At 41.3% G+C, this 23,336-nt stretch overlaps 1 long non-coding RNA gene across 1 annotated transcript; it reads left to right on the top strand.

Annotated features, from left to right (window-relative positions):
* The first annotated feature begins 2,919 nt into the window (after positions 1 to 2,919).
* LOC309339954 lies at positions 2,920 to 22,344 on the top strand. Its single transcript, XR_014155695.1, has 3 exons — positions 2,920 to 3,076; positions 6,141 to 6,267; positions 21,336 to 22,344. It is a non-coding gene; the product is annotated as an uncharacterized lncRNA (long non-coding RNA).
* Positions 22,345 to 23,336: the final 992 nt, after the last annotated feature.

Below are 23,336 nucleotides of genomic sequence, written 5' to 3'. Positions count from 1 at the left end.
CTTTTTTGATATCTACTAAGGCATGGCAAGGCCCAAAACTTTAATTGTCACTGAGCTACAAGTTACATGATCACAGACCAAAACAAAAATGTACAAACTGTGTTATTTTAAATATAGCTGCTGCATTCCCCCACTCTCAGTTTTATTCCTAACAGTCTTTGTGTTAAAAGCAAATTAGATGCTTTCACAATAATTAGCTCTCTGCTTCACCCAAGATCTCTCCTGGGAATGGCAATAAATGTCTGAAAGGGGGATGAAGAAGAAATCTGAGTTAGGGTGTGTGTGTGCTTTTTTCAGCCTTATCAACTCATACTCACTTAATTATATTGTTTTATATGCTCTGCAGGAGAGGCCTCCTGCCAAGACCATCTTCTCAGGAGGTCTGTTCTGCAAAGTGAAGGAAGAGGGTCTTTAGTGTTGTGGCACCTTCCCTTGGAATGCCCTTCAGACATTGTCTCTGTTGTCTTGTTGGCGCCTGCTGAAGATCTTCCTCTGTCAACAAACCTTTTAAAACAGTGATCTTTCCTTGTCTGCATCTGTATTGTGATTGGTTTTACATGTTTTGATTGTTTTTGCACTTGCGTGTTTGCTGCCTTGGGCTCTTTTGGGAGGCAGGATAGGAAATAAATTAAATGAATGAACAAATGAATGAATGAATGAATATTGATAAACATTAAGGTGGGTATTACTGATGGAAAGAAGGAAGGCACATCTGGGAAAAAGCTTGAATTGGGTTGACTTATTCCTAAAAAAAGTAGGTATGTCACTTTGGGGGGCTCCTGGGCCTGGCTTCGCTCTCAAAAAAAGAGGTAGTAGTTGCTGGCAGGGTTGTCCTTTACATTCTTTGACTAGCAGGCCAATGGCAGCCTTTTCTAGAGAAAACTGATATTTACACAATTGCATGGCTGGGTTGCTTTGCAATTGGACTGCTGTTATGAGCTGTATGTAAGACTGACCTTTTTAAGAGTGTTCAGAAACTGTAATTACTGCAAAATATGGCAACAAAGAGAGAGCTTAGTCATACGTTGGATCAGTTGTGCTGACTTCCAGTAAGTTTCCCAGCACAATTCAAAGTGCTCATTTTCACCTAAAATGCCTGAGACCAGACTATCCAAAGGACTGCCTCCAGCCATGTGAACCTGCTGAGATAATTGGGAGGCACTCCACTGTGGATCCCTTTACCTTGTGAAATGGGGTTGTACAGTTGGGCCTTTTCTCAGTGGCAGCCGTCAGATGGTGGAAGAGAGAGCTAGCCAGTAGTAAAGGCCAGGAGGTTCAACTTGCTCCATCACTTAGCACGTTCAGGAAGAAAATGAAAACTGGAAAATGTTTTGTTCGAGTGTTGCTGTTGTTTTTGCAGAATTCAATGCTGTGCAGGGTTGAGTTTAAATTATTATTGCTGTTTAACTTGTATGCTATATAGTGAATTAAGTTTTTATGATTGTGTGCAATTGTAAGCCCCTCTGGGAATCCCTGGTATCAAAAATGTATATTGAGCTGCTTTTGTAATTTATTCACTCTGCTGGGAATTTTAACCTGACTTATTTTGGCTGCTAAAACAATTGAAGAAAGGACAGACCCTCCAAGTGTCCCTATTTTCCAGGAATGTCCCTGATTTAGAGAAGCCATCCTGGTTTCTGATTTGATCCCAGAATGTCCCACTTTTCCTTAGGATGTCCCTAGTTTCATTGCAGAAATGTTGGAGGACATGGAGTTATCTGACCCCCCTCCCCAAGCTGGATTGTCTGAAGGCAATCCTTTATAGGGTTAATTTTTATTATGTTTAATGTTTTATTATGTTTTTATATATGTTGGAAGCAGCCCAAAGTGGCTGGGGCAATGCAGTAAGATGTGTGGGGTATAAATAGTAAAATTGTTGTTATGGAATGGGACGTCCCTACTTTCATCGGAGAAATGTTGGAGTGTATGATATGAGAGGAAAACAGGAGTGTTCTATTGAATGGACCAGTTAAACTATTGATTATCTTTGGTCACCCACTCGAGAAACTCCAAATTGGTTAAATGAGTATTTTGACCAGGCATTGAGCCTGGAAGTAGCAGCCACAGACTTTTGGGTTAGAGGGGTTTTCAACCAGTGTGCTGTGGCACCCTGGGGTGGCTTGAATGACGGTCGGGGTGCCACAGGCAACACTGGCCTCTGTCCCTCTTTACTTCCCTCCCTCCTCTGATGCCCTCTTGCATCTCTGCCTCCCAAAGGCTTGCACAGCTGTTAGTTGCAGCTGCCCTGGCTACAGCCTCCCCAGGCAAATGGTGCCTCTGGGGCTGGCCAGGAGGTGCTTCCCAGGTCCCTGTGGGTCAGTGCAAGGAGACACCTGACTATGGGGCAGGGGGGCACCTCAAAGACCAGGGGTGGCAGTGTGGGAATGTTCAGGGATGCAGAAGAGGATATATTGTTTGATTACAGCCTTTCCAACTTGTGTAAACAAGTTCACAATTTAGCAGAGTAACATTCCCCTTTCTAAACTCACAGCGGATGCGTTTGCTGAGTCTTGCTAAAGCCTCTATAATAACTGTTCTGGTATTTTTCCCTTATTCCCTCATAAAAGATAAGACACGACACAGTCTTCTATAAAAGTATAAAAAAGTTTACTCACTCACATTCTGTTCACAATCGGATCCCAGAAGGCAGACTTATCTTAGAAAAGTAACATACACCTGGAAACTATCCCATAAAGAGACAGTCCCTTTGTCCTCTCTTGGCGAGAGCATCTTTGGCTAAGCAGATGTTGCTTCTTAGACTAAAATAGTCATAGAGAGAGAGAGATGGCTGCCCTGCCCTGTGCTTTTGTCATTACGTGCACAGGTGAGGCCATGCCCACTTTAGTCACATGCAGAGGAAATCTGTCCCAGCCCAGAAGAAAACAGGAAGTTTGCCTGCTGGCTGGACAAACATTCCTCCCCATGTGTAAACATATTCACTCTAGGAATGTTGTACTTGACTGCTTTTGTGTTTCACATCCCACAGGCAGCAGTGGCTGACCAGAGGACTCCCAAGGAGAAGGGAAGGGGGAGAGGAGGCTGAAGGAACACTCCACAGGGAGGCTGTTCGAAAAAGGTGAGGGGCTGCCAGCTCTGCAGGCAAGGGGTGACCTAACTGGGCTCCTGAGCCCCACAGGGGTGCCACAGAAAGGATGTAGTTGGTCAAGGGAGCCGTGGACTCAAAAAGGTTGAAAACCTCTGGTAGGCTTTGCAAGCTCAGTAATGCTGACCTGGAAAGAATTGAAACTATGGACATGTGATCCTTGCACCTCTTTGGGTGCATAAATATGGAAGGAATCCTGCATAAATTCATATCTTCCAGCTCATATATGATGCCACATTCATATATTCATGAAATCTGGTCCCACTCCTCACTCCCAAATCACCTTTGAAACATGTTATTATATAGTAAAGTTTTCAAACCCTAAGTGATTATGTCTACGCTTGCCTTTTTAGGGAGCAATCCTATGCACAAGATGCTGGCATAAAGCAAAGTGGCATAAATTAAGGCTGCATAAGGTTACATCAGATCTAAACCCTGTTCAGCTGCGACTACTCTGCATAAGCCTGGCAGAAGGAAAATGAACCTTTAAAATAGTGTTCTGTGGCAGGTTGCCAGGTCATGTGACAAAGCTGAATTGGCTTAGGATCCAGCCTAAGTGCCTCCGTTCTGGTCCAGCCCCCACTATGGCTCCTGGAGCATCCCTTTCTGGGGACTTGCGCTGGCCTTGGCTCAGACAGCTTCCGCTCAGCAGCTGAGTCCCAACACAGCCAGGATGAGGAAGTTATACTGGCATATTGTCGGCAGAGCCAGGGTTAGGGAGTTAATGGTGGCTAAGCTGGGTATCAGACAGCTGAGCTGGAGATCTGCTGCATCCTAAGCTACTCCTCCTGGTAGATCTTGCCATAGGATTCCCCCTTTAGTATGTTAACCCAAACAGCCAACATGGCTCTTCTGCAAACACGCAAGCAAAACCACACACCCCATGCTCGAGAACAGACAGAATGGACAAAGACACTCACTTGGTCTTCTGGCAGCAAATGTTCAGTCTGTCACAGGGTACCAGCCCCCCAAAATATGGAGGCAGTGCTGTCCATTTCCTGCATTTTATTTATGCATTTCTTTAATGAATCTATGCTCCACCCTTTAGCCAAAGAGCCTCTCATTGTGGCTTACAAAAATCAGCATTAAGTTGTTTATTGTGAAGCCCTCCTCTAAGTTGTGCCTGGCAGCCTGAGTGGCAGAAGCAGCTGCATGTTTTGTAAGTGCTGATGAAATGAAGGACAACTTTAAACATGAAGATAAACCCAAGAGGGAGCTGAATGCAATATTAAAGCTACATTTTCCTGCTTTTAGTGCTAAAAGATTTGTTACAACTGCTTCCAGCTGATATTTGTTTATCCCTAAAGGCAGAAGCATCTAACCTGGGCATCTTCATGGATTTCATATTATATTTTGAAATGTGAATGTGATGTCTAAAAAACCTGCCTGGATGGCTTAGAAATGGGTAGCAAATGCCATCCTTGCTTACTTGAGGGCAAATCGGCATTAATCTGTGAATTTGTCCACACGAATTGTGTTCACTGCAATCATCCTAATGAGCTTGAGCACTGTTCTTTACTACAGTATGAACTGGAGATGGATTGAATTACATTTCAAAAGAATGTTGAGCTACTGTAGCTTGTGCATGTAAGCAGTGAAGTCCATCGTTCAAACACTGCCAACAGGGGGGAAGTTCTAAACTCACTCAACGTTGATAACTCCCACTGAAGTCAGAGGGACTTATTTCTGAAAAATGAACTCCCAGTGACTTTTCATATGGTCTTAGGCAAGCCAGTATTCTGTTTTAGTATCCCCACCCACCAGCACTCACAGCATAAAAGTGATTACTAGGCTGTCGTAAACATTACTGAGACAAGCACAAAACACTTGAAATAACTTTATAAAATTGCTAAGCATTCTTCTTATTCCCCAAATTCTTAAGTTCACAAGTATTTTGTTGCTATACTTGCCAGAAACCACAATAAGAGCAAAAATAAAAACGCAATTCTAACAGGGAAAGAGAAGTTGATTAAGATTCAGGCTGGATCTAGGACTCAGCTAGACTGGTAAAGAAAAAGCATTTTATATGTGTTGTATGTAGACACATCAAAGAAGCGTTTCAGTTTAAAGCACTGTAAATTTAAACAGGGAAAGCAGGTAGAGAAAAATGGGATTCCACATCGCCATCTGTGGCACAATGTTATATCACACATACAACACATAAAAATCGCTTTTTCATTACCAGTCTAGCTCAGTTCTCAGTGGAGAAGCCAACTATTACTGCTCAACTGCAAACTCAATTGGAAAAGTAAGCTATATATCATAACACAAATTAATGAGTCACACGGGTTCAGTAATTTGCGCTGGATAATTTTAGAGGTTTTTGTGACTGCAAGAAGGAACTGTGTTTATTTATACAGTGGTACCTCGGTTTTTAAACATAATCTGTTCTGGAAGACCATTCTAGTTCTGAAACGTTCGAAAACTGAAAACTCAATAGCCAGCAGCTGGGCCTCAGGATCTTGCACTCAACGGAAGCCACTTTCCCTGTTTGACTTCCAAGGCGTGTTTGAAAACTGAAGCGTTCACTTCCAGGTTTAAAGGTAAAGGTAAAGGGACCCCTGACCATTAGGTCCAGTCGTGGACGACTCTGGGGTTGCACGCTCATCTCACTTTACTGGCCGAGGGAGCTTCCGGGTCATGTGGCCAGCATGACTAAGCCGCTTCTGGCGAACCAGAGCAATGCGCGGAAATGCGGTTTACCTTCCCACCTATTTATCTACTTGCACTTTGACATGCTTTTGAACTGCTAGGTTGGCAGGAGCAGGGACCGAGCAACGGGAGCTCACCCCGTTGTGGGGATTCGAACCGCCGACCTTCTGATCGGCAAATTTTAGGCTCTGTGGTTTAACCCACAGTGCCACCCGTGTTCAAAAACCGAAGTGTTCACTTCCAGGTTTATGGCATTCAAAAACTGAAATGTTCATCAACAGAGATGTTCTAAAACCGAGGTACCACTGTACACTCATATATAACTTTTAAAAGATAAATATTTATTTGCCAAAACCACTCTTTCCGACTGCTTTGCTTTCTTCAGGAAGAAGCCATTCTCCCGGAAATTCAACATGAGGACCTAATGCCTGGTACTGCTATTATTAATGCCCACGGACTGAATCCTCAGCTATGCCCCCAATATAACCCAGTGGACAACCCAATGCATCAAGGTAGAGTGGATTTGGACCTCTTACCAGCTGTGGCTGAGGGGGGACCTGGCCAGGGGGTCCCTGGCAGTGTGGATTCCTCAACAGTCTTCCCAAATTTGCTGACTATTTGCATGCCCCACCCCCATGTGTTTGTGGGAGGGAGGGGGCATTATTGGTTTGGTTTGTTCTTGTTCTTACTTTTATTATGTATCTTGTGTTTTTATCTTGTAACTTCATGCTGTGAACCACCCTGAGATCTATGGGTGAAGGGTGGCATACAAATGTAGGAAATAATCAGAATAGGTGATGATGCCAGGGTTTTTTTTGGGGGGGGGGCAAACCAGTAATGTGTGTGTGTGTAATGTAAAATCAAGGGTAGTGTGTTGTATTGATTGAAGGCTTTGATCTAGGCTTCAGTCACCCTGGGAGGCAGGAGGAGACAACAGTTTCTCTCTCTCTCTCTTTGCAATGTAACAAACTTTATTAATTGTCTTACAAGACATTACACATATATAGTACATCTTGTAAATGGAGATTTCAATTATATACACCCACGCACGCACGTGCGCGCGCACACACACACACAACATATACTTGTCTTTTCTTACATAGTTATAAACCTTAAGCTTCAGCTGTGTTTATGCTACTTTTTATGCAATTATTAATAAAGATTATTAACAAAAGTTATTAACAAAAATATCATAAGAACTTTGGACTTCCTGTCAATTCCCATTGTATGCTTTTATTCTAATAGTGAATGTACCTACCATCATTAATCTATTCTTTATATATTCTCTAATACATTCTTACAACAATTTGTACCGTTAATCTTATTTCTCCTACATTTCTTTATCCAAGGTCATTTAAATGCTGCCAAAGACGAAAAACCATTGGTATATTTTTGTACATATGTCTTGTATTTATCCCATTTTTGTGCAAATTCTTGTCTTGAACTGGCCCTTAGGCTGTTGGTCAATTGCGCCATTTCCACATATTCTTGTAACTTATTCTGCCAATCCATTATAGTCGGAACATTTTTCCCTTTGCAGTTCTTTGCTGCTTGTGTTTGGGCCACCGCTGTAGTGTACAGTATAGAAATATTCCTCTTAAGTTTTTCGGGATATCTTTACCAACAATGCTTAACAAAAATACTTCTGGCTTTTTAAAAAATGTTGTTCCAAATATTTTTTTCAGCTCATCATAGACGAGGCCCCAGAATTCTCTTATTTTCCTACACGTCCACCACATGTGGTACATGAAGAGACAACAGTTTCTCATAGTCCCTCCTAAGCATCAGCTAACCAGCACTGGGTTTGGGGAAGCTTGACAACAAATTAGGGGCATGAGTCACAAACCAGTTGTTAAATAAAACTAAAAGGCTTTAGTTCCTAGCACATTGGTATCTTGTATTTTTATTCTGCAGTGGGGGGGGGGGCATGTATATACACTCATTACTCCAGGTTGTATGGGGAGGCAAGTCAAAGGGTTGCAGGCAAATCATAGAAGTCAGCAAGTGAATCAAAGCCGGGAAGCCCGGCATAGCATTCAAAGAATGTAACACATTTACATACAACAAATCACTGGACAAATATCGCCTTGTGATCTTCATTTCAAAGACTGCAGCAGACATGGTGTATGAGGAGGGAAATGAAATTATTTTGTAAATTGTGCTCTCGTCTGATGTTGCTTTAGCTATATAGTTGACAGCCTCTTACTCTTTTATAAGGCAGGGTCGATCTGGCTGCCAATTAGCTTCTGGGAACAAAGTGATGCTCTTACCTTTTACAGTCCTAAACAATTCCCCCATCACACTGACCTCAATAATATTTGTATTAATTACTGGCTTTCAGAATATTGGCAAAATGCCCATTATGAAAGTCTGTCTCTCCCTCCCTCCCTCCCTCCCTCCCTCCTGTGTGCATAGGGCTGTATGTTACAATAATTCCTGGGAGGTGCAAAGTGTTTCTCCATGCATCCTCTGTGAATCCAAGATGACTGTTAGTGGCTGCTGGGCCTTCCATTGTCAGCACTGCAGGGCAGGTTTCACCTCCACAGCAAAAGTGTTCAAGTGCAGCACTGCTTTTCTTCTCTATCTCTAGATAGAGGTGGCTGGAAAATAGTCACCTTAAGGACACAGGGTTGAAGTCTGACTCTGTTTCCCATTGCCCTGACGGTCCCAGAAACACCAGCCATTGGAACTTGAGCTGACTCCTATCTACGCAGCCCTTTCCTCATTTCTTCTTCTTCTTTTATATAGCCGTCTTCACATGTGAAGGTGCATCTCACACAGAAAAGGGCTCCTTGGTTCAAGTTTTCATTTTTTTCCAGGACAAACATACATGGCTATTCTGTAGCCATCATGAATGAGGACAACACACATCTCTAGAGGTGGACCAGCAGCACAGCCCCTTTTTACCACAGTGCTCCTTCATGTGATTCACAGGTGCAGGGGGCATTTCTGTATTTGTTTTAAAATCGGGGGGGGGGGGATGTCTCTGGTATTTCTAGCATCAATAGATTCCATTAGTTTCCAAGTCTGCAGATCACTGACGTGTTTACTGTTGTCATGCTTGAAGCAACTGGGTGCATAAAAACTGACTCCTTTTGGAATAAACATTGTTCAGACCAATAAGCTTTGGTTCAAAACTTTGCTAACCAGATTTGCTAACTGGAACTTCTTCAAATGGCTACAAAAACATCAGAGATACATTCAAATAAGTCCATAATTTTAAACAATTATACTTAACATTTACACACTCCTTGGTTCAAAAGGTGAGACACAGAACGTGCCAATGGATATATACCTAGAGAGCCAAGCTCACATATTGTAATAGAATTTACTTCCAAGGCAGTATGCATAGGACTGCAGTCTTACAGCCCAACACTGAGTGTTTTGCAAGTTTACTCAGAAGTAACTCGTAACTCTTATGATGTTCAATGGGACTTCCTCCAAGTTAAAACATATACAGGGTTGTATCCTTTCTCTTCCCACTCTTGATTTTACAGTTGTTCAGATTTGCTAATTGACCTCTGATAGTTTTCACAGTGTATCTTAATATCACAGAATCTTAGAGTTGGAAGGGACCCAAGGGTGATCTAGTCCAACCAACTTCAATTCAGGAATCTCAGCTAAAGCCTCCGTGACAGATGGCCACCCAGCCTCTGCTTAAAATCCTCCAAGGAAGGAGACTCCAGAACCTCCACTGCTGAACAGCTCTTCCTGTCAGAAAGTTTTTAGTTTAGTCAGAATCTCCTTTCTTGCAACTTAGAAGAGACAATTGCTCCGGTGTGAATGGGAACCTGTGTACACTTTCTTGGGAGTCCGTTTCATTTAACTTAGAGGGATTCTGAGTAAACTTACATAGGACTGGATTGTAATGTGTATCATGTTGCCTTCCCTCAATATTTTTCGTACAGATTTATAAAGTTTTTTTAAACATAAAAAACAGTCTACTGCTCCAATTCACTCGGTTGTTTTTAATTGATCAAATTGAAATCAATCAGCAATGCAGTCACATGCATTACTACTCAGAAGTAAGTCCTACTGAGTTCTATGGAACTTATTCTCTAAGTATATAGGAATACATCCTACATAAACGTTTTAGCAATAATAATGAAAATAAATAGCTACAAGCTCATTTTCCCAAATCCTCTGTACTATTCTCTGCCTCCCACACATTACTGTACATATAAATATCTTATGATACACATTCTTGGTGGACTCACCACAGATTTTAGGGGTCAGCTGAGTTCTTTTTGTTTTGTTTTATGCTCCAGGACAGGTTAAAGGACACCTATAATAGCTGTATGATTATGACCCCCTACATGCCCTACATTTTGTGAGTTCTAAAGATGGCAATCAGCCCAGAAGAGATTTTAAGACCCACTATGACCCTCATCACAGACAGGAGGCAGGGAATGCAGGATCCAGCGGGAGGGAGCAATGCATATTTCGAAGCTCTCTGGACTTTCAAAAAGACATTGGCCTTGTCTGAAGCGGCATGAATCCTCTTTCTTTCCTTTTTTGGTGCTTATCCGTGCCCTCACAATGAAGTAGAAAACTATTGCACCAAGAAATAACCAATTCATTTCAATCAACATAGTATTTTGAAGAATGAGCGACTCATTTTCTTCTCCCTCAGGAATATATCACTGGTAGCATTCTGAAAATCACATTTGTGCAAAGTTTCATATTTTGAAACAAAATATGTTCAGGGCAGGTAAGTGAAGTTCTGCAGGAGAAAATACCAAACTGTGATAGTTTACTTTGGAGTCCTAAAAGGGAAATAAGAATAAGGACAGAGAAAGCAGGAATTCTTCCAAAGAAGGCAATTTAGTATTTCATGCTTAGCATTTTACAAGCAGAACACATACAGGTGCAAGGTAATTGAGCATCAGGAAACCTGTTTCTGTTATCTATTCCCATAAAGTATATTTTAAAACAACCTGTCATCATTGTAAGTTGTCAGCATGGCAGAGAGCTTAACGTAATTGAAAACAGATTATAGACATTTCTATGGATACTGATGCATGTATATAAACCTTTATATACATGTATATAAACCTGTATATATATGTATGTATAAGCTGTCTGTGGACAAACTCTGGCTCCCTCGGCCTGAAGTGAGATGAGCACCACTCCCCATAGTTGCCTTTAACTGGACCTAACCATCCAAGGGTCCTTTACCTTTACCTTTTTTATGTAAACCTTTAACATGCAAATTGGCTTATATGACCTTCACTTTTCTTTTCTTTTCTTTTCTTGTACTTGGAACTGCTTGTATAAGCAGTTAACCATATGTGCTGTACACTCATGATATGTGGGTCAGGACATCGCCAGCACTCCATGTAGCATGGGTGACCATGTGCTTGAGGTGGTAGATGATGTTATCTACCTGGGTTCCACCATAACCAGCAACCTCTCCATCAACACTGAGCTGGACAAGCATATTCACAAGGCAGCTGTGGCAATGACTCGCCCCTCCAAAAGGGGATGGGAGAATGTGATGCCAGTGACCAATACCAAGATGAAGATCTACCAGGCTTGCATGCTGAGCATGCTGCTTTATGGAAATGAGTTGTGGGTAACTTACAGTTACCAAGATTGACGCCTCAACATATTGCACATGTGCTGTGTCAGGAAGATTTTGGGCATCATGTGGCAGGAAAGTCCCAAACAAGGGTGTGCTCTCCCAAGCCTACATTTCCAGCTACATTGGTTTAATCATGTCCACAGAATAAAAGATGGCAGGATCCCCAAGGTGGTTGTCACCAATGGAAGCGAAAGCTTTTAAAAGACTCAATATGGAGTCCAAATGACCAAAATATTGGGAAATTTTGGAGCAAGAGGGAGACAAATTGAAATTGCAGAGTTTTGAGAAACTAAAAAACAAAGTGCGAGACTGGCTTCATTATTATCAGATAATGGAGGCTTACAAATTGGACAAGAAAATTGGATTCCAGGTGGAAAAATCAAAATTAGAAACAGAATTGTTAGAACCCAAAACTAAGATTTTGTCAAAGATTTATAACTTGCTGCTGAAATGGAACACTCAGGATGAAACGGTGAAGTCTGCTATGATTAAATGGGCACAGGATGTTGGACATAATATTATGTTTGCTGACTGGGAACAGTTATGGACCACCGGTATGAAATTTACGGCATGTAATGCCTTAAGAGAGAATATTATGAAAATGATTTACAGGTGGTACATGACCCCAGTCAAGCTTGCAAAAATTTATCATTTGCCCAATAATAAATGTTGGAAATGTAAAGAGACTGAAGGTACATTCTTTCACCTTTGGTGGACGTGCCCAAGGATTAAGGCTTTCTGGGAAATGATTTATAATGAAATGAAAAAGGTATTTAAATATACCTTCTTGAAGAAACCAGAGGCCTTTCTCCTAGGCATGGTTGGCCAATTGGTGCCAAAGAAGGATAGAACTTTTTTTTATGTATGCGACAACAGCAGCAAGAATACTTATCGCAAAATATTGGAAGACACAAGATCTACGCACTCTGGAAGAATGGCAGATGAAGATGATCGACTATATGGGACTGGCAGAAATGACCGGCAGAATCCATGACCAGGGAAAAGAGTCAGCGGAAGAAGACTGGAAGAAGTTTAAAGACTATTTGCAGAAATATTGTAAAATTAATGAATGTTAGAATGATGTTGGATAGAAATTAAGTGGTTCCCAGCTGTAATGCTTAAGAGATATGGAAAATAAGGTTTTGAAATAAGTAAAAAAACTAATGGTGAGGATTTGCTGAACTAACAATTTGAATTGGAATATAAGAAAGGGAGGTATGAGGAGGTCTGGAAAATAAGTTAAAAGAAAATAAGTAAATGGAAATTCTATGTGTTTTTAGTTGTTTTTATTTTTGTATTTTTGTTGTTTCCTTTCTTTTTGTTTTACAATGTATTACTCTTGAAAACTTCAATAAATATCTTATATATATATAAAAAAAGATGGCAGGATCCCAAAGAAGTGCTTTATGGGGAGCTGGCTTCACATACCAGGCCCATTGGCAGACCTATTCTGTGTTACAAAGGTGTCTGCAAACATGGCATGAAGACTGGCAATATCAACTTTGCGGTGTGGAAAACCCATGCAAACAGAGGCACTGAGTTGGGCCCCAGATTTTTTGGGAGCAGGACAGTGCTATGTGCATGTGATGCCATGTATGTGCCACGTGTGTGATGTCACACGAGCAATGCTGGGCTCATGCTCGTCCCAACGATGTGCATGAATGGGCTTCTCTAAAGTGCTACTTCTGCAACATGAAATCCTAACATTCCAGTATACTCCCTAGGCAAGAAAAACGTGTTGGTGCTGACCTTTAAAGGCCTAAATGGCTTTGGCCCAATATACCTGAAGGAGTGTCTCTTCCCCACTCATTCAGCCCAGACACAGAGATCCAGCACTGAGGGCCTTTTGGTGGTTCCCACACTGCAAGAAGTCAAGCTACAGGGAACCAGGCAGAGGGCCTTCTCAGTAGTGGCGCCCATCCTGTGGAATGCCCTCCCATCAGATATTAAGGAGAGGAGTATTTATATAACATTTAGAAAACATCTGAAGGCAGCACTGTATATAGAAGCTTTTTAAGGTTTAAGGTTTTGTCATGTTTTTATATATGCTGGAAGCCACCCTGAGTGACTGGGGCAACCCAGTGAGATGGGTGGGGTACAAATAAATTATTATTATTAAAATTTGACCCTGTCACCTGAGGAAAGAAGAAAGCATATGAGGGGATATCATATCTTCAAATGACTCAAGGACTGTCACTTGGAAGATGGAGCAAGCTTGTTTTCTCCTGCTCTGGAAGGTTGGACCTGAACCAATGGCTTCAAATTCCAAGAAAGGAGATTCTGAATAAACATCAGGAAGAACTTTCTGACAGTAAGAGCTGTTCAACAGTGGAACGGACTCCTTGGAAGGTGGTGGACTCGGCTTCCTTGGAGGTTTTTAAGCAGAGGTTGGATGGCCTTCTGTCATGGATGCTTTAGTTGAGATACCTACAAGTGCAGGTGGTTGGACTAGAGGACCCTTGGAGTCACTTCTGACACTACAATGCCATGATATGCCATCTCCTCTTACACCTCCAGTCCCAGCTCCTACCTTAATCTGAGGCAGATCCTCTGAAGGCAAAGCTACAGAACCTGTTTCAACACAAGGGATCAGTTCTGGAATATAGATAGATAGATAGATAGATTCTTTATTGTCATTACACAAGTGCAACATTGCACAAGTGCAACGAAATTGGATGCCATCCCTTAAAAACAACAAAAGCAAAACAACAACAACAACCAAACAAACCACATTCCAGCCACACCCACACCCACACCCATCAAACTCCCAGGTCACACTATCGAGTTACAGCATTTAAGAAGGCCACAGCTCTTGGGTAGAAACTATTTTTCAGTCTGTTTGTCCTTGACTTGATGTTTCTGTATCTCCTGCCAGAAGGCAGTAGTACAAACAGACTGTATCCCGGGTGAGATACATCCTGCAGGATGTTGTTTGCTTTCCTAAGACAACGGGAACCGTACAGTTCTTCCAAAGATGGGAGGGGATGACCAATAATCCTTTGGGCTGTGGTTATGACCTTCTGGAGCACCTTCCTCTTCCTAGCTGTACAACTGGAGAACCAGGCACAAATACAGTATGTAAGAACGCTCTCTATGGAACCTCGGTAGAAGGACACCAGCAGTCTCTCACTCAGATTGTTCTTCTTTAAAAGTCTGAGGAAATAAATTCTCTGCTGGGCCTTCTTCACCAGAGCAGTGGTATTTGCGCTCCAAGTCATGCCCTGATCGATAGTCACTCCCAAAAACCTGAATTCCGCCACCCTCTCCACCCGTTCCCCGTTGATATACAAGGGCTGAATGTCCGCCTTTTTTTTCCTGTAATCCACCACCAATTCCTTGGTCTTAGCCGTATTAAGAGCCAGATTGTTCTCTCCACACCAAGCACAAAGCCGCTCCACCTCGTCCCGATAGGCGGACTCATCCCCTCCTGTGAAATAGTGGCAGTAACAGATGTAGTTGTGAGCATATGAAGAGAAAGGAAAGGATCTGAGTGTACCATACAGACAGGATTTTGGAAAACAGGGTTTTCATCTCTCCCTCCAAGCTGATTCTTAATATTTACTTAAAATTTTGCAGCCCTAAATAGGTACCTTGATTGTACAGCTCCATTATCTGTTTTGTGCTCTCTCTTAGTCATAGACAAGGAAGGAAAGAGGGGAGCTTTGGAGGTTCATAGTTTTGGTTTGCTGTGTGAAATACCATTATGAATCTTCACCAAATGGGAAATGTCTGCTATTCTCCCTAGAAATGATTAATTGTTCTTTTCCTTAAGATCAAATATGTTTTGGTGACAGTCGGGAAATTAATTATACCTCATTTAATTGAGGGAAATGGAAATTATCCCAATTATGTCAAAGCTTTCAATGAAACAACGATGTAAAGTATTGTGCATACATCATTCCACAAGCGGGGTAGGACACAGGAGAGCCTAATTGAAAAATTACAGAACATCAGTTGACACAGATCATTGTCAGTTTACAAGGCTGAACCCAGTCCCACCCCCCACAAAAACCGGTAGCATTATTTTTCATTTCTGCAGTAACAATGCCATTACACAGCACATGACTATCAAATAATGTAAGAAGTTCAATAGGAAAGAACCAACTTGTAAACAACTTGCTCTTAAGGTTTTCTTTGTTTTTAATTAAATCATTGCATCTGTAATTATAACTGAGGCATGCATTGCTACATTCAATGCTAAAGTGATGGAATCTGAACTACTAATGCTCTGATTTTGACAGGATACTGTGAAGTTCATGAATTTTACCATAATTCCTAGGATGAAAGACTTTCGCCCTCTTCATATTTCGCCTACCTCCATTGCCACTTACATGTAGGAGGTCAAAGTTCATACTGCAGCTCAATCATGATGCTCACGGTTGACTTGGGGCTCTTTCCCCCATTATGTTTCAGTGTAACCTACCTGTCATGGTTGTTGTGAAGATATGGGCCAACCCACCCATGAAGCAAGGGCGGCAAACTGCCCTGGGCCGGCCCTGCAGAAGATGGTGTCATCATCCCATATACAGTGGTACCTCTAGTTACGAACTTAATTCGTTCCAGAGGTCTGTTCTTAACCTGAAACTGTTCTTAACTAGAGGCGTACTTTTGCTAATGGGACCTCTTGCTGCTGCTGCACCACCGGCACATGATTTCCGTTCTCATCCCAGGGCAAAGTTCTCAACTCGAGGTAACTTTTCCAGATTAGCGGAATTTGTAACCTGAAGCATTTGTAACCTGAGGCGTTTGTAACTCAAGATACCACTGTACATTATCCTGAGTGCCTTGGAGAAAGGACTGCATACACAAATATGACAGGTAGAATTAAATGGCAATAAATAAATAAAAACTTCACTTCACTGAAGAAGAAACATCTTCAGATATAGCTGATATACCAGTAAGGACACTTTAACATGTACTGTGAATTACCTTTGTTAAATGGGGATTTTGCTGCCTCCATGCCCCTATTTCATTCTGGCTAGGAACTCACAGAATTGGAAACAGAATGCTGAACCAGACGGGTGTTGGGTCTGATCAAACCAAGTGCTTATGTTCTGACATGGATCTGGCCTGGAGTGAATGCAAATGTCCTCTACCACACAAAACAAAGCTTCATGTCCATCATCTCTACCATAACACTCACTCCCTTAGAGCCTCTGTGTTTCCGAGGGCTGAACCATTCAGCCAAAGTGGTAGGTTGGGCATATAGCCCGAATGCAGGCACACATGAGTTCAGTTTTGTGATCACACAAAGCAGTCGGGTGCAGCTTTTGCTGCACAGCCCAGCATGCAGTTTCCAATGAGAAACTGACTCTATGGGCAAACAAGTTAATCATTTCCCCCAAGTTTCTTTCCCACTACCCAACTCTGCACAGCAACTTCTGCATAAATATTTCCACAAATACCATTCTGTATTCCTCTTAATATACAATAACTATTTGAGCATTGTTTGGGGAATTATCCTGGTGTGATACTGTGGCCTCCTTTTGAACTGGTTCAGTCTGGTGAAGCATTAGGTGGAACAGAGGGAAATGCCATAAGCAGCAATAAAGAGGACATGCAAATTTGTATGAAAGGAACAACTCAGATGACCACAAAATCCACTGAGAAGCAACCCTGCAATGGCCTCATTAAAATGAATGTGATGTATGCATCATGCTGGATAAAGCAAAGATCATCACCACCACAATGCAAGTCAGTGAAGGAACATGAAGGAAGGCTGAAAAGCCCTGCATTTTATAGGCCATATGCCTACTGTTTGTGACTGAATAGCTACCTCTGTTCCAGGCAAAATTCTATGATCTCTGCTGCAGGTACCCAACTGTGCCCCCAACTCCATACTTCTGTTAGAAGTTGGTGAATGCCCAATTTCAACTAAAGCATGGTGGGCTGCCCTAAAACATTGGCTCAGGATTTCAGTGTTTGATCTAGGGAAGGGTTTGTATCAACACCTGACCAATGAGGAGTTTGTCAGCAAATGGCAGAAAACCATGGCTAGAAAAGCCACCTCTATTGGTCCATCACCCCCCCCCCAACTTTATTACCTGGGTTATGAAGTTCCCTACCAGGACAGACTTTGCTCGTGTGCTCAAGACATTGATTCCATAAAACATATTTTGTTGCACTGTGCAAAATATGAGCAAGCCAGGGCTGAACTGATATTACCCTTGCTAGGACCCTTCCTGGGAAAATCAGAGGCTCACTATGTCAGGTTCCTATTGGAAGTCCGGACAAATGCTAGAACATTAGCAGTGGCAAAGTTTTTATCGGTGGTTGCAAGAACCAATGATCCCTATCTTTAAGTCTGAACAAAATGCTTGTTTAACCTGGAGGTAGGCTGTCTGAATTGTGCATTGCTTTGTAACGATTTGTTGGGTCTCTGGACCGTAATAAAGATTGATTGATTGATTAATTGATTTTTTTTAAAAAAAAATTTACAGCAACCAGCTGAAACCTAGGTGGTCTACTTTAGAGAGAAGGACATATGGCTTCTGAGAATTCTGTTGCTCCTTGACACAGTTAAACTAGCCCTGATGGGCTCTTGAGTGTAGGCCAGCTGCAAATTAAATTTACCAGTATTATCAAAAATTAAAAGCCCATGAAATTTTGGAGAGATGTGTTGTTGGTGCACCTGTGAGAAGCCTCAAATGCAATGTTCTTTTGTCACAGAAGAGGGGAGGGACTTTGTAACAATGATGGCTTACATGTACTGACAAAAGCCATTTCATCAGCAGCATCAGCTCTGCATCTCAGCAGCTAGACAAAAAACTCTTAGAATAAGATAAAATAAAACTGGACAAAAATGGCCAGTAACACTAATTATTAGGCAGTCGTGAAAATGGTTGAAAAATTAAATAACATCAGGGAAATGGAGATAAGTGAACATAATTGTCTCTGACTCAAGCACTGAGGCAATTATGGAGGAGCATTATTATTACAATAACTGCTTCTGGACATGAACAACATGTTATCCTTCTGTTAAATAATTTGGGTGATTATGTATCTCCTCCCTTGTTACCTCCTTACAAGCTGGGAAGTGACTTTGAATGCAAATGCCCGCATGTATAGACAGGAGATGTGCCCCTTGCAAGAAAGTGTGGGCAGATGTATTATATTTGTGCCATTTCTGATCCTTCTCTTTTGGAGCCATTCTTTTTAGATGGTGGTTTTTCTACATAGATGGCTAGAAGGTGACAAGCAGTAATAAAATAAAATAAATATGCACACTAACTCTGGACCCACATTTGCTGAGAGGTGATCTAACAGTAATTTGCTCACACTGCTTTTAGGTGTTCTGAAAGCCTAAGCAAAAGAAAAACAAAAACAAAAAGCAGAGGTAGCTTTTCCAGCTCCGGAATCCACACCAGGGCACTGCCTTTATCAGTCCAAGGGAAATGTTATACTGTCCAAGCTTTGTGAGGTGGGGAGGGGGAAATAGCCTGGTTCTGGAAGCATGGATGACACTATATTTCATCACAGCCTTGAGATGAAATGTGGAAGGAAGTGTGCACTTTGCAATTGTAAGGTTGCAGATAGGGATGGATTCGAGGAAGTTGAAACATACAATGGCTGACAATCAACTTACCTTTTTTTTAAAAAAAGAAAAATACAAGGCAGGATTCAACTTATTTATTTATTTATTTATTTATTTATTTATTTATTTATTTATTTATTTATTTATTTATTTATTGCATTTATAGCCCACCTTTCCTTCAATGATCTCAAGGTGGCATGTTTGGTTTTCCCTGTCCCCATTTTAACCTCACAACAACCATGCAAGGTAGGTTGGAATGAGAGATAGTGACTGGCCCACGGTCATCCGGTGAGCTTCATTACTGAGTGGGATTTGAATCCTGGTCTCTCAGATCTCAGTCCAACACTCTAACCAATCCACCACACTGGCTCTATGTGTCCTATCAGTGGAAGCCTGCAAAAGTCCTTCTGCTTGCACAATGGGGTTTTCCCTGCTGTCCTCACCCCCCCCCTCACATGCCCCCTGAAATTGGCTCGAGGGGTTATGTCTGGAGGAAAGACCAGCAGACTTGTTCTGTGTGCTCCAGAGGTTGGTTAATCCTGACCAGGAAGGCAGATCTCTGGAGCACACATTGACTAACTGTAACTGAATAACTAAACACTTTGAGGTTAAAATTGCTCAGCTCTACAGTGATTTAAACACTGCCATTGTGTCAGTGCTTAAAATTCTACAAGGCAGGCATAAGCAGTATGTGGACCGAGAACTCCCACAAGTGCAAGCTGGATTTCGAAGGAGCAAAGGAACCAGAGACCAAATTGCAAACAAGCGCTGGATAATGGAGAAAGCTAGAGAGTTCCAGAAAAACATCTACTTCTGCTTCATTGACTATGCAAAAGCATTTGACTGTGCTGACCACAGCAAACTATGGCAACTTCTTAAAGAAATGGGAGTGCTTGATCACCTCATCTGTCTCCTGAGAAATCTCTATGTGGGACAAGAAGCTACAGTTAGAACTGGATATGGAACAACTGATTGGTTCAAAATTGGGAAAGGAGTACGACAAGGCTGTATATTGTCTCTCTGCTCATTTAACTTATATGCAGAATTCATCATGCGAAAGGCTGGCTTGGATGAATCCCAAACCAGAACTAATATCAACAACCTCAGATATGTAGATGACACAACCTTGATGGCAGAAAGTGAGGAGGAATTAAAAAACCTTTTAATGAGGGTGAAAGAGGAGAGCACAAAATATGGTCCGAAGCTCAACACCAAAAAAAACAACAACAACAAAACGATCATGGCCACTGGGCCACTCACCTCCTGGCAAATAGAAGGGAAAGAAATGGAGGCAGTGAGAGATTTTACTTTCTTGGGCTCCGTGATCACTTCACTGTACATGGTGACAGCAGTCACAAAATTAAAAGACGCCTGATTCTTGGGAGAAAAGCAATGACAAACCTAGACAGCATCTTAAAAAGCAGAGACATCACCTTGCCGACAAAGTACCATATAGTTAAAGCTATGGTTTTCCCAGTAGTGATGTAGGGAAGTGAGAGCTGGACCACAAAGAAGGCTGATTGTCGAAGAATTGATGCTTTTGAATTATGGTGCTGGAGGAGAATCTTGAGAGTCCCATGGACTGCAAGAAGATCAAACCTATCCATTCTGAAGGAAATCAGCCCTGAGTGCTCACTGGAAGGACAGATCCTGAAGCTGAGGCTTCAATACTTTGGCCACCTAGTGAGAAGAGAAGACTCCCTGGAAAAGACCCTGATGTTGGGAAAGATGGAGGGCACAAGGAGAAGGGAACGACGGAGGACAAGATGGTTGGACAGTGTTCTTGAAGCTACGAACATGAGTTTGAGCAAACTGCGGGAGGCCGTGGAAGACAGATGTGCCTGGCGTGCTCTAGTCCATGGGGTGACAAAGAGACGGACACGACTAAATGACTAAACAACAAATTGTGCCAGTGCCAGTTGAATTGTCCACTGCAATGCCAAGCCCAGTGTTGTGTGATAATGCAGCCTAATGCTGTTGGCAGGATACTTGCAGTGATGCACCCAACCACCTGCTCATTAGATCCTTGCCCATCCTGACTCCAAGAGATCTGAGTCCTCATCATCATGAGGTGTTTTTTTTTGGGGGGGGGTGTCAGGTCAGTGCTTGTATCACACCACCATTCTAGTCATCCTTCAGGAGTTAAAGGGCAAATCTATTAAGTGGACAGCCTCTTATACTTGTGGGAGCTCCCTGTGCTTCTGAGCTCCATGCAGTCAGGATACTAGAACCTTTTGTCTGAATCCTAAAATGAGCACCCAGCACAGGCCCATCCCAGAATCCGATATATTGAGATCTCCCAGCACTGGAGACAGTCATATGATTCCGTTAAAAAAAATAATCCAAACACACCCTACCCCTCCTGTAAATTCATTGTTTTTCCCTACTGGCCACTGATGTCAAATGTAAACAGTTTGAAAAACATATGTGACATTAATCAAATTTTACTTCTCATTTTCCAGGCTTCTAAACAGAGCATATTGCATCAATTCTTCCTCTGAGTCCCATGGAACTTGCCTATGAACCACAGCACTAATGAAGTTGGACATCTGCCTGATCTGTAATGTCTCTGGCTTGATCTTCTTGGCTGAGCTAATTAAAAAAATATGCCTATTAGTATTTTATACTTGAGCAATGTAATTAGGATCTACTAGTAACTGTTTTTATTCCATTTTCCACCTCCATAGCACTTATACCACTTTGTATCTTCACTTTATAGTTGATTTTGTTTGGGGGAAGAAAATTTCAGAATAGGTGACTGCATGGGAAATTAGGTAAAGCATTAATAATAATATAACTGCATTTAGAAGGCAGTAATAACCTCAATCTTTCAACTCTATACAGTTGTTTTTTAGCCTGAAGGCAAACATTAAAAGCATATTATTCTTTCAAGTGTCTACTTGATCATATCTTCTGTTTCGTAGAAATACAACAATTAAAACAATAGCTTTTGTGCACGGGTACACTAGAAAACTAGTTAATTTACTTTTTCTGTACAGGGATTTTCTTTTAAAAAACGTTTAATTCTAATGATTTCAGTAATAATGAGAGAAGGAACTGAAGACAGTACATGACACTGCTGATCACATACCTATCGTCGAGTTTTGTTCATCTTTCTCACTCCATATTGTACATTTGGAATTAAATATTCAAGGCAAGCTTCATTTTATCTAATGGATGTAGAGTTTTTAATAATATAAATATGAAAACTATTTGCTAGCATATTCATGCAACAGATACTTTGTGGACAGCATTTTACGGAGAAAATGTTTAAATAGGAGAAAAATTAGTATCTGTGAGGACCCAGTCAATTTACTAATTTGAAAAGGCTTCAGAACAGTGATAAGGCAGCTTGTTATACTGTATATTAGATCCACCATTAAGGTTGTTCAACGTCTGCTGATAATGGATGCAAATGAAACCTATTGAAAAGTAAATTTGCCATGTGCCTGTAACTATCTCCATTGCTTCTGTGGATTTGTGTCTAAATTTGAATATAGCTTTACTTACCAGACATTTTTTTAAAAACCAAATAAATGTACGTTGATCTAGGCTAGGTCTATCCCCCCCCCCCAGTGAATTTGCTCTGCACCATGGTCTGTATTCCAGTTTGGCTCAGAGAATGTCAAAAGTTCATTTGAGAAATGCTCCCTGAACATGAATTTCTTAAATTCCCCTAACAGGCAAGAGTATGTGAGCTGGACAGGGCTTGAAAGGCTAAAATCCATTAGAAAGGATACATTTTAAACAGCACATCAGAAGGCCAGTAAACATATTGCAACTTACAAGAGATATGAATGTGACAATATCAAAGAGAAATCACCAACAATTTATACATGAATGCATCTGGGGGCAGGAGGAAGGGAAATATATAATGAACAGAATATGCAAACTTTGATCATATAGAAAACAAAATGGAATATGAATGTGCAATATAACTTACAAACTTTACTGAGAGAAATAATATGCAACTTAACTATTGTAAACAATTATAGATAGGTAGCCGTGTTGGTCTGCCATAGTCAAAACAAAATAAAAAAATTCCTTCCAGTAGCACCTTAAAGACCAACTAAGTTAGTTCTAGGTATGAGCTTTCATGTGCATGCACTGTGTATCTGAAGAAGTGTGCATGCACACGAAAGCTCATACCTAGAACTAACTTAGTTGGTCTTTAAGGTGCTACTGGAAGGAATTTTTTTTTTAAAATAATTTTTATTAATTTTACAACATAAACAAAAAACAAACAAACATAACATGACTTCCCCATACCTCCCCTTCACTGCATCCTTGTTTTAAATTTTTTTAGCAATCCTTCATCCATTTTTATATTTAATTCTCTTTAAAATTTTCTTAAGCTTAAATTTTTTTCAGCTGTAATTCTTTATATCAAATCCCTTGACATTTTATCAGTCTGAAATTTTACAGCAGTTCTTAAGATATATTTTGAATTTTTTCCAGTCCTC

This window comes from Podarcis erhardii, assembly GCF_964252035.2.
Source record: "Podarcis erhardii genome assembly, chromosome: 4".
Taxonomy (NCBI): Eukaryota; Metazoa; Chordata; class Lepidosauria; order Squamata; family Lacertidae; genus Podarcis; species Podarcis erhardii.
Note: the sequence above shows the minus strand (reverse complement) of the source record. Positions and strands in the feature narration are given on the sequence as shown.